General features: G+C 38.4%; 1 protein-coding gene across 29 annotated transcripts in view; it reads left to right on the top strand.

Annotated features, from left to right (window-relative positions):
• Positions 1–12,295, top strand: part of LOC106039565 (uncharacterized) — a 506,901-nt gene that overhangs the window by 349,693 nt on the left and 144,913 nt on the right. For 14 of the 29 annotated variants that reach the window (XR_010834540.1, XR_010834541.1, XR_010834544.1 and 11 more), the window contains one exon: positions 4,178–4,260. The exons of 13 other annotated variants lie outside the window; for them this stretch is intronic. The gene's annotated coding sequence lies outside the window, so the exon portion shown is untranslated. Of the gene's footprint in view, positions 1–978; positions 1,074–4,177; positions 4,261–12,295 lie in introns of all 29 variants that reach the window. 2 more of the 29 variants (XR_010834564.1, XR_010834563.1) reach the window with 1 other exon arrangement.

A 12,295-nucleotide genomic window follows, 5' to 3' on the forward strand; every position in this document is an offset into this window, starting at 1 on the left:
CATAGTGGATTTGCTCTCCCTCTGAAGAGTTTGTTCTTTGGCAACTACTCATAAATTTTCATAAAGCTTCAGCTGTAAAGAAAGTTAGGGCATGGTGAGGTACAGTGAGGAAGAAAAGCCACTAGCACCCATCCTCTTTGTGTGTGATAGCCCAAACGTCAAAATCTCCATCACAGCATAAAACCTCTCATGTAACCTTGCCCTTTGGTGGAGAGGAAATCTCAAGCACAGCCTGCACCTCTGCAGTAGGGCTCTCTCCAACACACTTGATCATAATGCTCTGTTCTAAAGAGATCAACAGAAAGGGTGTCTGGCATCTCTGAGTCTACTAAATGCCTAAGAGGAGGGACTGATTTGAAACATCTTTATTCACACTATCTTATGCATAATGATTTGGAATAAAAAACTGTGTTTTAACATACGGAGTAGCTGCCACTGTTGATGAATTGTGTTTACAAGCTACCATGCAACTTGATGTGCATAAGCACGTGCATAAGCACCTTCCTTGACTGGCAGTAATCACATTGCTCAGTAGGACTTATCTGGCGTTGAAGTTTCTTGCTGAATTGAGGCTGCAGTTGTTTAGCTATTTCACCTGGAAAACTTCCGTAAAATGGAAGCTTTCCTCTCTAGTTGCCTTTTCTGGAAAAACATCAGCTTGCAATATATGTTTCATCCTTTGGCTATTTGGCTTAGTAGAAATTAATAATAAGTTTACATCCTCAACTGGAACTAATAAATCAATAGCTAATACAAAGCATAAAACAGTGTTGGCCTAATTAAAACGTCCTGTGCACCTCAAAATTACTTACTGTCTAAAAGTAGCGAATAGCAGTTCCTCATCTGCTGGGGGCAGGGGAAATAAAAAGCAGACTCCTTTTATATGAAATAGTAAATCTTAAAGTAGTATCCTTGCTCATTAGGAGACCTGAGAACATGTAGCTACTGGGAGCTTCAGATGTTGCCTTTCCTTAACAGTTCAGCCCAAGTCCTGCTGACCTTGGAGGAGATTTGAGACTGTTTCCACGTGCGTGAAGTGTTCTTGAACAATTTTCCTGATGTGTCAGGCCTGAGTAAGCTTTCCATTAATTTCAGGCAGTCTTCATTTCCAACCTGCTGTTTCTCTTCCTTCAGTGCACACCTACTTAAATGTAGCTTTTACAACAAAATGTTGTTGTTTTGATCTTGGCTTCCCTATATATGTTTTATAATTGATTTGAGCAGTGATACAGTATAAGGAGCTGCCACTTCCTCACACCTCTTTGTTCTAGTTGTAAGTAATGTGTCAAGTTTCTATTTCTGTTCTAACCTTTTAATAAAGTTTACTTTGTTCTTAGTGGTATCTCTGGATGTTTTGGAAGATAAGAAAAACAGGGCAGGAAGTATGAAGCAAGGAAGCAGTTGCTAAGTAATTATATTTGGTGAAAAAATAAATAAAAAATGAGTGTAGCCGTGCTATATATATTCTTTCTGTGTTCACTGTTGGATGTGTATCTCAATTTTTGGTTTTGAATCCTGTGTTTGCTAAGGTAAATGGTATCACCAATACTCACTGTGCTTCAGCTTGGCCATTTTACCTTTTTTTCTTTTTTTTTTTTTTTTTTTCCTGAAATAACTATGCTTATAGCTCCAGGTACAGATCCTATTGTAGGATTATCTCAGTGCATAAGTGACTTATATCAGTACGGTTATTCTTATTTCAATACAGCATGTTTTATAATCTTTTGTCTGCAGAACAAAATGATACAATTCTCTAGAAGGGACAAGAGCTCCATTTGGCAAATTCTAATGTGTGAGCATGTGTTCTAAAATGTAAGGATGGAAGGGCAGCTATTACCAAATTGATGTTTGGTGAGACAGACATAATTTTAAAACTGGTGGTTCTTGCATTAAGTTTGTTGTAGCTTCTACTGTAAGAAAGACTCACTTAGAGAGAAGAAAATAAGTAGATGCTACCTGAATGAAATTTCTGCCTGGACAGATTTCCCTATCCTGTGGTAACTTGAAGTATGGAAATCTTAAGATCTAAAATGCATTGGTGCTGATTCTTTAAAGGCTTCCCATGGTAAAGGGAGGTTTAGTGGAAGAGTTGTCCTCCCAGACCAAGTGTTAGGCTCATGATTAGAAGCAGGCAGATGGAAGTGAAAAGCACAATTTTAAATCCTTACACTGTATCAGGGATCTCTGATAGCCAAAGACTATACAGTTGGTTGTCCTGGGAAGAATATACCTCATTCCTTCCTACTATTTGATCTAATCTATGTTAGTTATTAAAAATAATAATAATAATAATAAAGTATTACGCAGATGTCGAACCTGTTTTCTGTTTAGCTTTGGTAGTCAATATTCCAGCCCCCAACTATGCTGAGGGTGGTTTTCTCTTTTGTTGTTAAGTTGTACCTGATGTGAAATCACTGAAAATACATAGGATATAGATAAACAAACATAGTGAATCACAAAATAAATCTAATACAAACTTATTTCACAGGAAAACTCTTAGTGAACTCCAAGTAGAGTAAATAAATAAATGTGGGGAAAAAAAAATCCCTCTGCAGTAACATTTTTATCATTGGTAACTCCTTTTACATGAAACAGGGACTTGAGGTTTATACCTCTATTATTATTATTACCAACAAATATTGATTGAAATAGGTATTTGATACTGGAATATTGGTGTTAAATCATCCCAATGTATCTTCCTCTAACATCTCTGTAAATTGACTTCTGATTAAATGGAAGACTGAACTGAATTTAGGAATTGGGACCCAGTGAGTCTGCATATGATCCGAAGTCCACATGGCTGTGGATTATTAGATTATTGTTGTTACAGCTGTTAATCATTGCAAACCAAACAACCACAGCCAGCCACTGAAACTACTTGGATTGACCATTACTCTTCTATTCTTCAAATACATTTTGGTAAATGATCTATGCCAGCAAGTGAGATGCTTTAAGGCAGTGCAGAAAACAAAAAGCAAAGTAGAAAGATTGCAAGTAAAAACAAATGTTTTGCCTTTGCTGATGCAGACTAAGAACTCCACCTGGTGCATATGTTGCAATATTTTAGACTGTCTAGAGTGGTGGGGGGAGTTTGTTTTTTGTTTTGTTTTATTCTGTGTCAGTGCTTTCACAAAATGGGACAAATGCATTTTCTGTATTTACTTACCAGTCTCTACAGCATGAGGCTTGTGTCTAAATGTTATAAGACTAGTGTTCTGCTACATGCACTGCTCCTCTGGCTACCAGCCATTTGATCCCTAAGCATCACAGTACAGTGATGTGAATAGGCTCCCTTTTACAAGTTCTTTTTGCATTGTTTTGGAGATGCGAGACTCACCTAGACTCACAGGTAGTATCACTTCATTTCTATTCTTATTAATGCTTTTTCTAAAAGCCCTTCTTCATCGTGTATTAAACATGAATATTTTATTTTGTGAGAAGCCTTTTTTTGTACTTGATAAATGCATATAAAATGTAGTGGACTGTTCTGGATAAAATTGCATTTAGTAATTAGCTTTTTCTAGTGGCACCTGTCAATGAGAAAATATACACCCTCATTTCTGAGCCCCACTGGCTATGCCTATGTTAGAGAACATTACAGATCTGCTCCTGGTGCATCACAGAGCTGGATGAATGTTGGTCATTGAAGCACGTCAGTTGTGCTTACACAGTGTAAGACTGTTCCTCGATGTGAACCACCTGGAGAACATTGTGAGACTCACGACGCAGCTGTCTTTCTGCTCTGAACACAGTGATAGTGTGAGTGTGTCTGCAAGCTGAGGCAGCTGTACAGGGAGGGAGCATGTGGGGTCCTCTGCTCACACAGCCATACGGTATCTGCTTGGGCCATCTTCCAGCCCAGCAAATGCAGCTCTGTGCAAACTTTGCACCCATCTGGGCAATGGCTAAGCGTACTTAGCTGGAAAATAGCAACACCAATCTTTGTAAAAGGTTTTGACCTTCATAGCTTGGTAATTCTCATTTTGTTTTTTGAACTTGATAGTTGAACAGATTTCTTAAAATCACTGAGGTGTGTTGTATGTTGATTTTTTTTTTTCTTTTTTTTCCTTTTCTTTGTGTGTCTTTAGTGTTCATTAAAATGTGTTAATTGCTGCTTCTTATGGAACCTTATTGTCCTGGTTAATGTTTACCCATATTTCCCATTGACTTCCTCCAGGGGTGACAACTATATCAATATAATTATGTACTGCTGAATGGCACAGAAGAAAGTTTCAGCGGAGTAAGACTTCCCCACCAAGAGTAAGGCAATGTTGTTTACTTACAGATATTAGTCTATTGACACTGTTAATGGTGTTTAAAGTAGAGATGCCACTGTTCATGTAGAAATGTTTTATAATTAATTGGAAGTACACTTGAGGAAAGCCTTGCTGATAGGATCATAACTATAAGGTTGGTTTGTTTTACTGATTAGCACATTGTGCGTCTAATTGTTTGTTGAACTGGCATGGCTCACAGATGCATTTAATGATTCACTCTTGAGTTGCCTTGGTTTGCATTGATCTTCCCAGAGACATAGGAGAACAAGATGCAAAGGAAGTGGCTTAATTAGCCAACAGCTTTATTAACGTAGCTCATCTGGGAGCTGTCCAGCAATAACTCATAAAGTACAGGTCATGATGTCTTGAGTTACTGCCAGCTGTTAAAAGTTAGCAGTAGTTTTCTCCCTAGGCTTTTGCTGGGCATCCACTGCATCCTTGTCGTGTGAGGATTAAAGCATTTGGGGTTTCTTAGCATGATAGTATTGGACTATGACTTTTTCTCAGTTCCCAATTGTTAGAATTAGCTTAGAACCAAGCCACCAGTGGCAAGAATGATCTGCACTGTGTAACTGCTACGAGGACACCTTTATTGGTTAGCTTATTTGTCTTGCCCACAGTTCTGGATTGCTAATAGTTAATAGCTTTTACAAAATGTGTTTCCTGAGTGGAGAGAATAACCCTGTTGCTCCAAAATTACTGAAATCAAATATGACTATGGTAAGTGGTGACTGATTTTTCTTGTTGCTTCTTTTGTCTAATTATTTATCTTTTGGCTTTGTAACCCTGTAAAGGGCTGACATAACTGTTCCACTGCAGGATTTCAGACCACTTTATAGTCAGTACTGCAGAAAGGGCCTCTGTCTGTCACACGCACTTGTGACATTCTCGCAAGATCTCATAATTTTCACCTGGCTATCTAATCCTCATGTCTGTCTGCTTCTCACTGCTAGAAATTTTATAAAAAGGCAAAACTGGCCATAGCACAAACATCTTGTGTCATTCTTCAGCAGTGAAGTGGTATTGGATCTGTGAGCCTTCAGCACAAGCCATGACCACTCAGCACTTATGCCACCTTGCAGGGAGTCCCTGCAGTTCAGAAGGAAAAGATAAGCAGAAGCAGGCATGTTCAGGCAGCTGAGTACTTAGTTTCTCTAACAGCTTAAAAGAAGCACTCCTTCCAGCCAAAAATGACACCAGGCTTTCAGGGTTTAGATGGAGGCTTAGGCTGATAAATAAGACCCAAAACGCTTATTGCATTTATGCTACTGATTTGTCTCCCTAGGTTTCACTGATGATGAACGTAAGCCTTTGGGTTCCTAAAAGTAACTGTTATGTTCCTAACCATACGATCTGTAGCTTCTGCTTTACCAGCAGAGCTTTTAACGTTGCAGAGTAGTTGCACATCTCTTTTTGTAGTCATTTTTTCCCTTTGAAGAAAGAATAAACCAAATGGTAAAGTAAAAATTTCTGTTTCCCCTGTTTCTGTAGGACTCATCTGTTGCTCCACAGTGCTGATATGCAGGGTGTCAGATCTTTGCTGCTCCCTCCCTGTTGTGAGCAGTTGCGTTGCAGAGCTTTGTATAAATCTTTCCATGCAGGTTTTTATTAAGCTTCATGAATATGACCCCTCCTGTAGCACCAGTTATTTCCTGGTGCTGAATTAGTTTGTACTTTTGATCTGGGCATGAGGGAATGGCTCAAGCTGAAGGTTATAAGGTCTGGATACCACTGTGGGTTGCAGAAGAGCTAGTGATTACTCAGCCCTGCTGCCTGCTACTCTGTCCTTGTCCCCTGCAGCTGTTCTTGTCATCCAGACAAAGGGAATAATTAAATCTCACTCAGTTTTTACTGTTAAGCCACATATAGCCCATAGCCCCCTCTTTGAGGTAGTACAGGGAGTGTGTTCTAGGATGTATCTTCAATATATGCTGCAGTATTTTGTTTTCCTGGATGCAGAGCAGCATATACAGCTTTGATTTCAGGAAGACATGGTGTTTCTTACATGATATTCTAAATTATTACGTATTTCCACTAAGTGTAGCAATTCCTAATTGTTCCATTCTTTCTAGAGGGACTGCTGTTTGTGGCTGTTGAAATAATTTGTACTGAACTGGGTCAAATGCAACTTTGTGTAGCTGGAAAATATACCTTGCATATTTATCTTAGAGGCTGGTCTTATGTGAGCGTGGGAAGGAATTTTCATGAGAAGTACACCTGATGTCTGAATATATCTGTAAAGCGCTTAGGGACTGAGTTAAATGAGAGATTATGGAAATAGATTATGGGAATTTAATTCCTCATAAGGACAAAATTTTTAGTTGTACAGTCACAAAACCAACAGAGTAGACTGGTTATAGCCTTTCTGTGCAGCTATTACACAAATGTTTAAGAAAACAAATTGGATTACCAATTATGGAGGAGGTTTAAAGGCATAGTCTTGGTTCTTTTGCTATGCTTCCAAATTCTGTTGTCTCTGTAGCACTGGCTTGATAGAAGAACAGTTCGCACGTTAACTTGTTGAGCACAGTTATGGTGCTTGTTGTAGTATGTACGGATAATCAGGAATCCAGAATCATATGCAGCTAATGCTTCTTCTCAGCCAGCCTGTGCTTGCATAAACAATTAGAAAAAGCTATACAAGCACAGTTCCTTTTGAATTAGGTTATAATTAAATCACAACTTAGTCTTTTAGCTTCTTTGGGATAAAGATCTTCAGCTCTGAGTTTGCTGGCTGACAAGTATTCTGTTGGAAAGGGAGAGGTGAGTTTCCTTTCTGTAATTTATATTAGAGAAAAATTAAAGCCATGACAACATCATAAAGAAGTTCTGCACTATTTTTACCTTGTTTTTGTTCTTTGGATACTTGTATTCTTGAAAGGTTTTGTTTTGTAATTCCTTAAGTGATAGTGAAGTTGCAAGTGCTGATGTATGTTTGTACTGTCTGAATATTTCTGGAGTGCTGATATGCTGCTCCCTGAAAAACTTATTATTGCCAATTGCAACAACAGTGAGGTAGGATCTCTCACAAAGAACTAACTTTTCTGCTCTGTTGTAATTTTCACATTTAATGATGTAATACTTCAGTAGACTGCTTAATGCATTAAATAACGGTATATTTTACCCTTGGGCCTTTTTGCTGCTCTTTGGCCTTTGTCAGTGTTGGTAGTTTCTGAGAGCATCTGCTATAAATATAGACCCAATCGTTGAGCTATACCTCAACACCTGTGTCTTCCTCCCCTCTTTAATTACTTGTTTGTCAGTATCATTGACCCAAGTAACTGTTGTAGTCTGTAAAGGATTTTTTTAAATAGGCTTTTAATCCATTGGCTATAAAAGAAAAATAACTTTTTAATTATAAATGCATCACTTGAAGGGAAACAATTCTGCCATTCTCAGGAAGGGGAATGGAGGGCTAGAGACAATGTGGAACCGGACTCCGCTAAGAAATGCATAATAAAAGGACAAGAGACAAAAAAGTTACAGCAAAGGCAATTTCCCATTAGGAAATCTGACACCAGGAAAAAGTACTTTGCACTGAGGATAGTTGAACACAGGGATGGGGCATGCGAGAGGTGTGTAGCATCCTGTGTCTTCAGGGGACTAGACAAGACTGGGTCTGATCTGGTTCCACAGCTGGCTCTGGTTTAAGTGGCCCCTAGAGGTCCCTTTAGGATGAAGTTATTTTAAGATTTTTAGTTAAAACAGAAGAGGCAAACTCACCTCTGTCATATTATGAGGATAAATCCGCTTCTAATGTGTGAAGTTGCAATCAACCCGATCTGTGGTGCTGTGCCTTCTCCTCCATTTCCTTAGTGCTGCTGTGCAAGACCTCAGGGGAGAAGGATTTGATGATCACCAGTTTGTTTTAAAACATTGATTGTGCCTCTCTCTCAGCCAATGTATGGTTTTGCAAGTGCATAATAGTAATGTCCAAACTCAAGTGGTCTCCCCTTTTGCTTTGACCTGATTCCTCAAAACTATTAATAGACTTTCCAGCTAATCTTTTATTCAGTAAATTAGTCTAGAAGAGAATTGTAAGATGCAAATAAAACATCTCATGATTAACGTGCATTGTACCACATAGCAGGCATCTGGCTGTAGCAAAAATCAGCTCATTTCAGTTTTTGTAAAGAAAATATGAGGCTTACAAATGAATTTTCAACTATAAGCACTGATGTCCTGCCCAGAGCTTTGCAGTGCCACGGAGGGGGAAAAAATGTAGATTTTTTCATAGTGTTTTTTTAATTGAAATGGAAATTTTGTTGTCAGAGAGCCTGAAGCATATGAATTCTCAAGTCTTATTTCTAATGTGAATATTTACATAATGAAGAATATTTTTTGAATAGTGAGATTTTTTCAAAAGTACCTGAAGAAGCATTTTAGATTTACCTTTTAGGTTTCTAGAATATGCCACTTAAAGGGCGCTAAAAATACCTTTTGTGCATCTGCATTAAATTCCTAGCATGTCTGTGCTTTTTTTGATGATCTTCTAATGTAAAAATAGTCTTTAGATATAAATGAATGAAAATATACTGTACCCAGTAATCTATAAGCACTTTAAAGTATTTAACATATGTATGGAAATGTTTTTTATTAAAATGAGAAGCTCCGAGAAGCTCCTTTAGGTTATCTTGATGTTGAAAGAGGCATTTGTGCATCTTAAACATTGAAAATACTCATATGCTGAAAACATGGCTTCTGATTTTTTTTTTTTGCAAGTAGATATGTATGTATAGCAACTTCCTCTTTTAAGGACCTTCTCAGGAGCAGTGGGGCTCAGCACAGTCACATTAGCATGCATGAGTCAGATGAAAGAATCCAGACCCAGATTTTCAGCTGCCTGGAGACCGTAGAGAAAAGTCTCATCATTACCTTAAATCTAAAGTGCTAACAAAAATAGAACAAATTGGTTCAGGAGACAGAGAGATGCATGTCTGGTGAAGGGATGGAGTGGAGGGAATTAGAGAAGGACCCACGAGAACATACTTAAAACAAGCTTGGGAAACTGGAACACACATTATTGGCTCTCCAGCTGTACACACTACATGACTGAGCAATTAACTATCATTCACTGACTTCTACAGATTTTGAAGTAAAGCAGAATATTTTATTTTTTAATCTAAAAAGCACTAAGTTGGCTGCAGCAGTCTGAGCAGATGCATTTGAGTGTATTTTAGGGAGACCCATTTACCAGAAGATGGAAGTGATTGTCATAGCTTAGCTTTTAGAACACCTAGGTGTTTTTCTGCTTTACATACCTTGGAAGAAATCTAACCTAAAGTTTAGGTTTGCTTAAAAAGCGTAAAACCAGTTTAACAATGATATCTTGGTCCTGCTATAGCAAAATACCCTCAAATAAGGAAGTCATCTTGACCATGCTGAAAAACTAGGCTTGAGCTTTACCTATAAAAGTCATTCATTAGTTTAGAATTTCAGCTTCTTTAAAGTCTCAGATGTTGTTAATGAGGTTTAACCCCAAACTCAGCCCTGTAATGAAGGTCAGGCTCTGGGAGTGGTAAAATCTGGGGATTTAGTTCAAGCCTAACTCTGCTCAAAACTGTGAAGCCTCTCTAGAACTGTGTGACTGTAAGAGGGCAACTGTGCGGCAAGATAAGCAATGAAGGAATGTCACAAATACAAATAATAAATAAAACAAAGATTTTTCCAGAGTTGTTATAATGTTTTGCAATTATGAATTGCTCTTCCATGTTATAGAGATCAGAAAGCCGTACAGTTATATTAAATAGGAGTTTTCTCCTTTGGAAGGATTTGTAGGAGGAAATTCTTCAATTATTAAAATCAGCTCAGAGGATTTAGTCCAAGACTTATTTAGTAATTAAATATGGCAACTTGGATTCAAATTTCAAATCTCACCTTTAGTGGTTTTTGATAACACAATAAAAAGTTCTTGAAAACTTGTAGCCAAAGATGTTACATTTGCCATTTGTACAATTGTTCACAACAGTACTTCTTTAGGGATCTGTTTATTTGTAGTATAGTATCTAAATGGTATTAATCCTGGTGCGATTCTTTTGTACACTTAGTCCAAGGAGATATAATACACCAATAGTCTCTTCTTTGCATTTGTCCTTCCCCTGCAGAGATATTACTTTTTTCACGTATGTCACTGTTTATGCATCCTAATTATTTATTCTGCAAGTAACCTTGCTATCAGTTTCTACTAAGTTCAGATACCTCTTGTTCAGCTCCAGTGAAAAGCCCTAATCAGTACCTTAAAATACATCCTCAGCTTGTATCTTGAAGAAACTTTGAAAGCTGGTGTGGAAAGGGCAAACACCAGGTCTCTTCTGTAGCTAATCCACAGGGCGGGTGTAGTAGAGGAAAGTTGGTCAACAGAGCTAGATGGGAATGGGTGGTAGGAAATTCCATGGTTCTGGAGAGAGTGGGAAGATCAATTTTCCAGCAGTGCTGAATTCTATGGGAGAACTTGGATCAGACCAGCCAGGTGACTCCTAATATTATAGCACCCTGTTCTGATGTTCCAGCTTTCTATAAAGAAAGCTCTGGTTCTGCTCTGCTGCATCTGGAGGTGACAACGAGGCACCAGTGGGCCTCGTGGGCTCTGAGCAGCTTAACCAAAAAGTTAAGCTACGTTTGGGGAAATGGTGGATAAGGTTAGGAAGGGGACTTTTCATTTGTGCAGGTGCTTAGGGCCATGATGGCTGTATGTTTTTCTTGGGATGTGAGAATCCTTTGTAAGGAGGTGAATTAAGTATGGCTGATCTACAGTAAATTAAACAGTATGGATTATCCAGTGAGGAGGTTCTTCACAACAGGCTCTCAGGGAAATGTTCCTATCCGTATGTTTATAAGGCCTCTGATATTACTTGGCAGTCTCCCAAGGGACTGATTTTATTTGTTTATTTATTATTTATTTGTAACTTAGCCCAGGAAAGGGAGAGGAGTGGGGCAGCTGTTTGTCTGTTTCAGCCAGTTCTTGAGGCTGCATCTCCTCTTGAAACCTATGACAATGTTGCACTAGATTTTTTTGGGGGGGAAAAAATGTCATCTGAAAGCTCTATGCTTCTGCCTAGAGGTTTCATTTCTTTATGCTGTAGATAAATTTTTTTCCTTGTGTGATAGAACTGCTGAAGCCATGTCAAATTATTGAATTAGCACCTGGGCTAAGAACGGGGGGGTAACTGGTGCAGGTACTTCCCTTGTAGGCTGACGTGGTGGGCTGGCTTGCCAGCAGTGATTCTAGCTAGAAGCTGATGCCTCCATTTCTGTGCCTGCATCCTGCTTCTGAGAGAGGTGAACTGTGTGTGAGAAGAGGTGAAAGGTTAAATTCCTATCAGGATCTTTGCAGAGAATTTCTATAGACCTCTGGAGAGAGATTTATCAAAAATAACTGAATACAAAACAGTTCTAAGAAAATAAGTGGTGTTATTGTTGTTAAATTAGGTTTATTCATTAAATATTCAATGTTTACAGCAGTAATTTAAAATAGCTGTAATGATTTGGGGTCCTGAGATTTGGGTCTCTTTAAATGTTCATCTGTCAAACTGTTGTACTGTCCTGAGACTTTTTTCCAAAGCAGTATGCTGGAATACTTTATGTGCAGTGACTAGACGTGTGTGTGCTCTCTGTATTCACTGTAATAGCACACTTATGGGGTAAGCCTAAACTTAGATGCTGCACTGCACTTGTCTACTTTGCAAATGTGAGTTTAAGTGAATGTTTTCTGTTTTTATCTGTTCTTTATTGGAATGCAATGAAATATTGAGTTGTTTAGGGGTTAATGAGTGCTAGTAGCATGCACAGGTAATTTCGAGAAATTAATCATCTTGCATTTGAGCCATCACCTCAAAGTTTGTGTGTAAATGATATGGAGGGGAGAAATGATGCCATTTAATGTTGGTCATTTTTGTGGTTACCTAAGCCATAAATGGGCAAGAAAACTTGTTTCAGGGAAAAGAAAACGATGGATCAGTAACTATGGGGCTGCGACGAACTTCAAAGCAGTGGCTGGTCGGCTGTGTGCTGCTGTGCTG

Source organism: Anser cygnoides, chromosome 12 (assembly GCF_040182565.1).
Source record: "Anser cygnoides isolate HZ-2024a breed goose chromosome 12, Taihu_goose_T2T_genome, whole genome shotgun sequence".
Classification (NCBI taxonomy): Eukaryota; Metazoa; Chordata; class Aves; order Anseriformes; family Anatidae; genus Anser; species Anser cygnoides.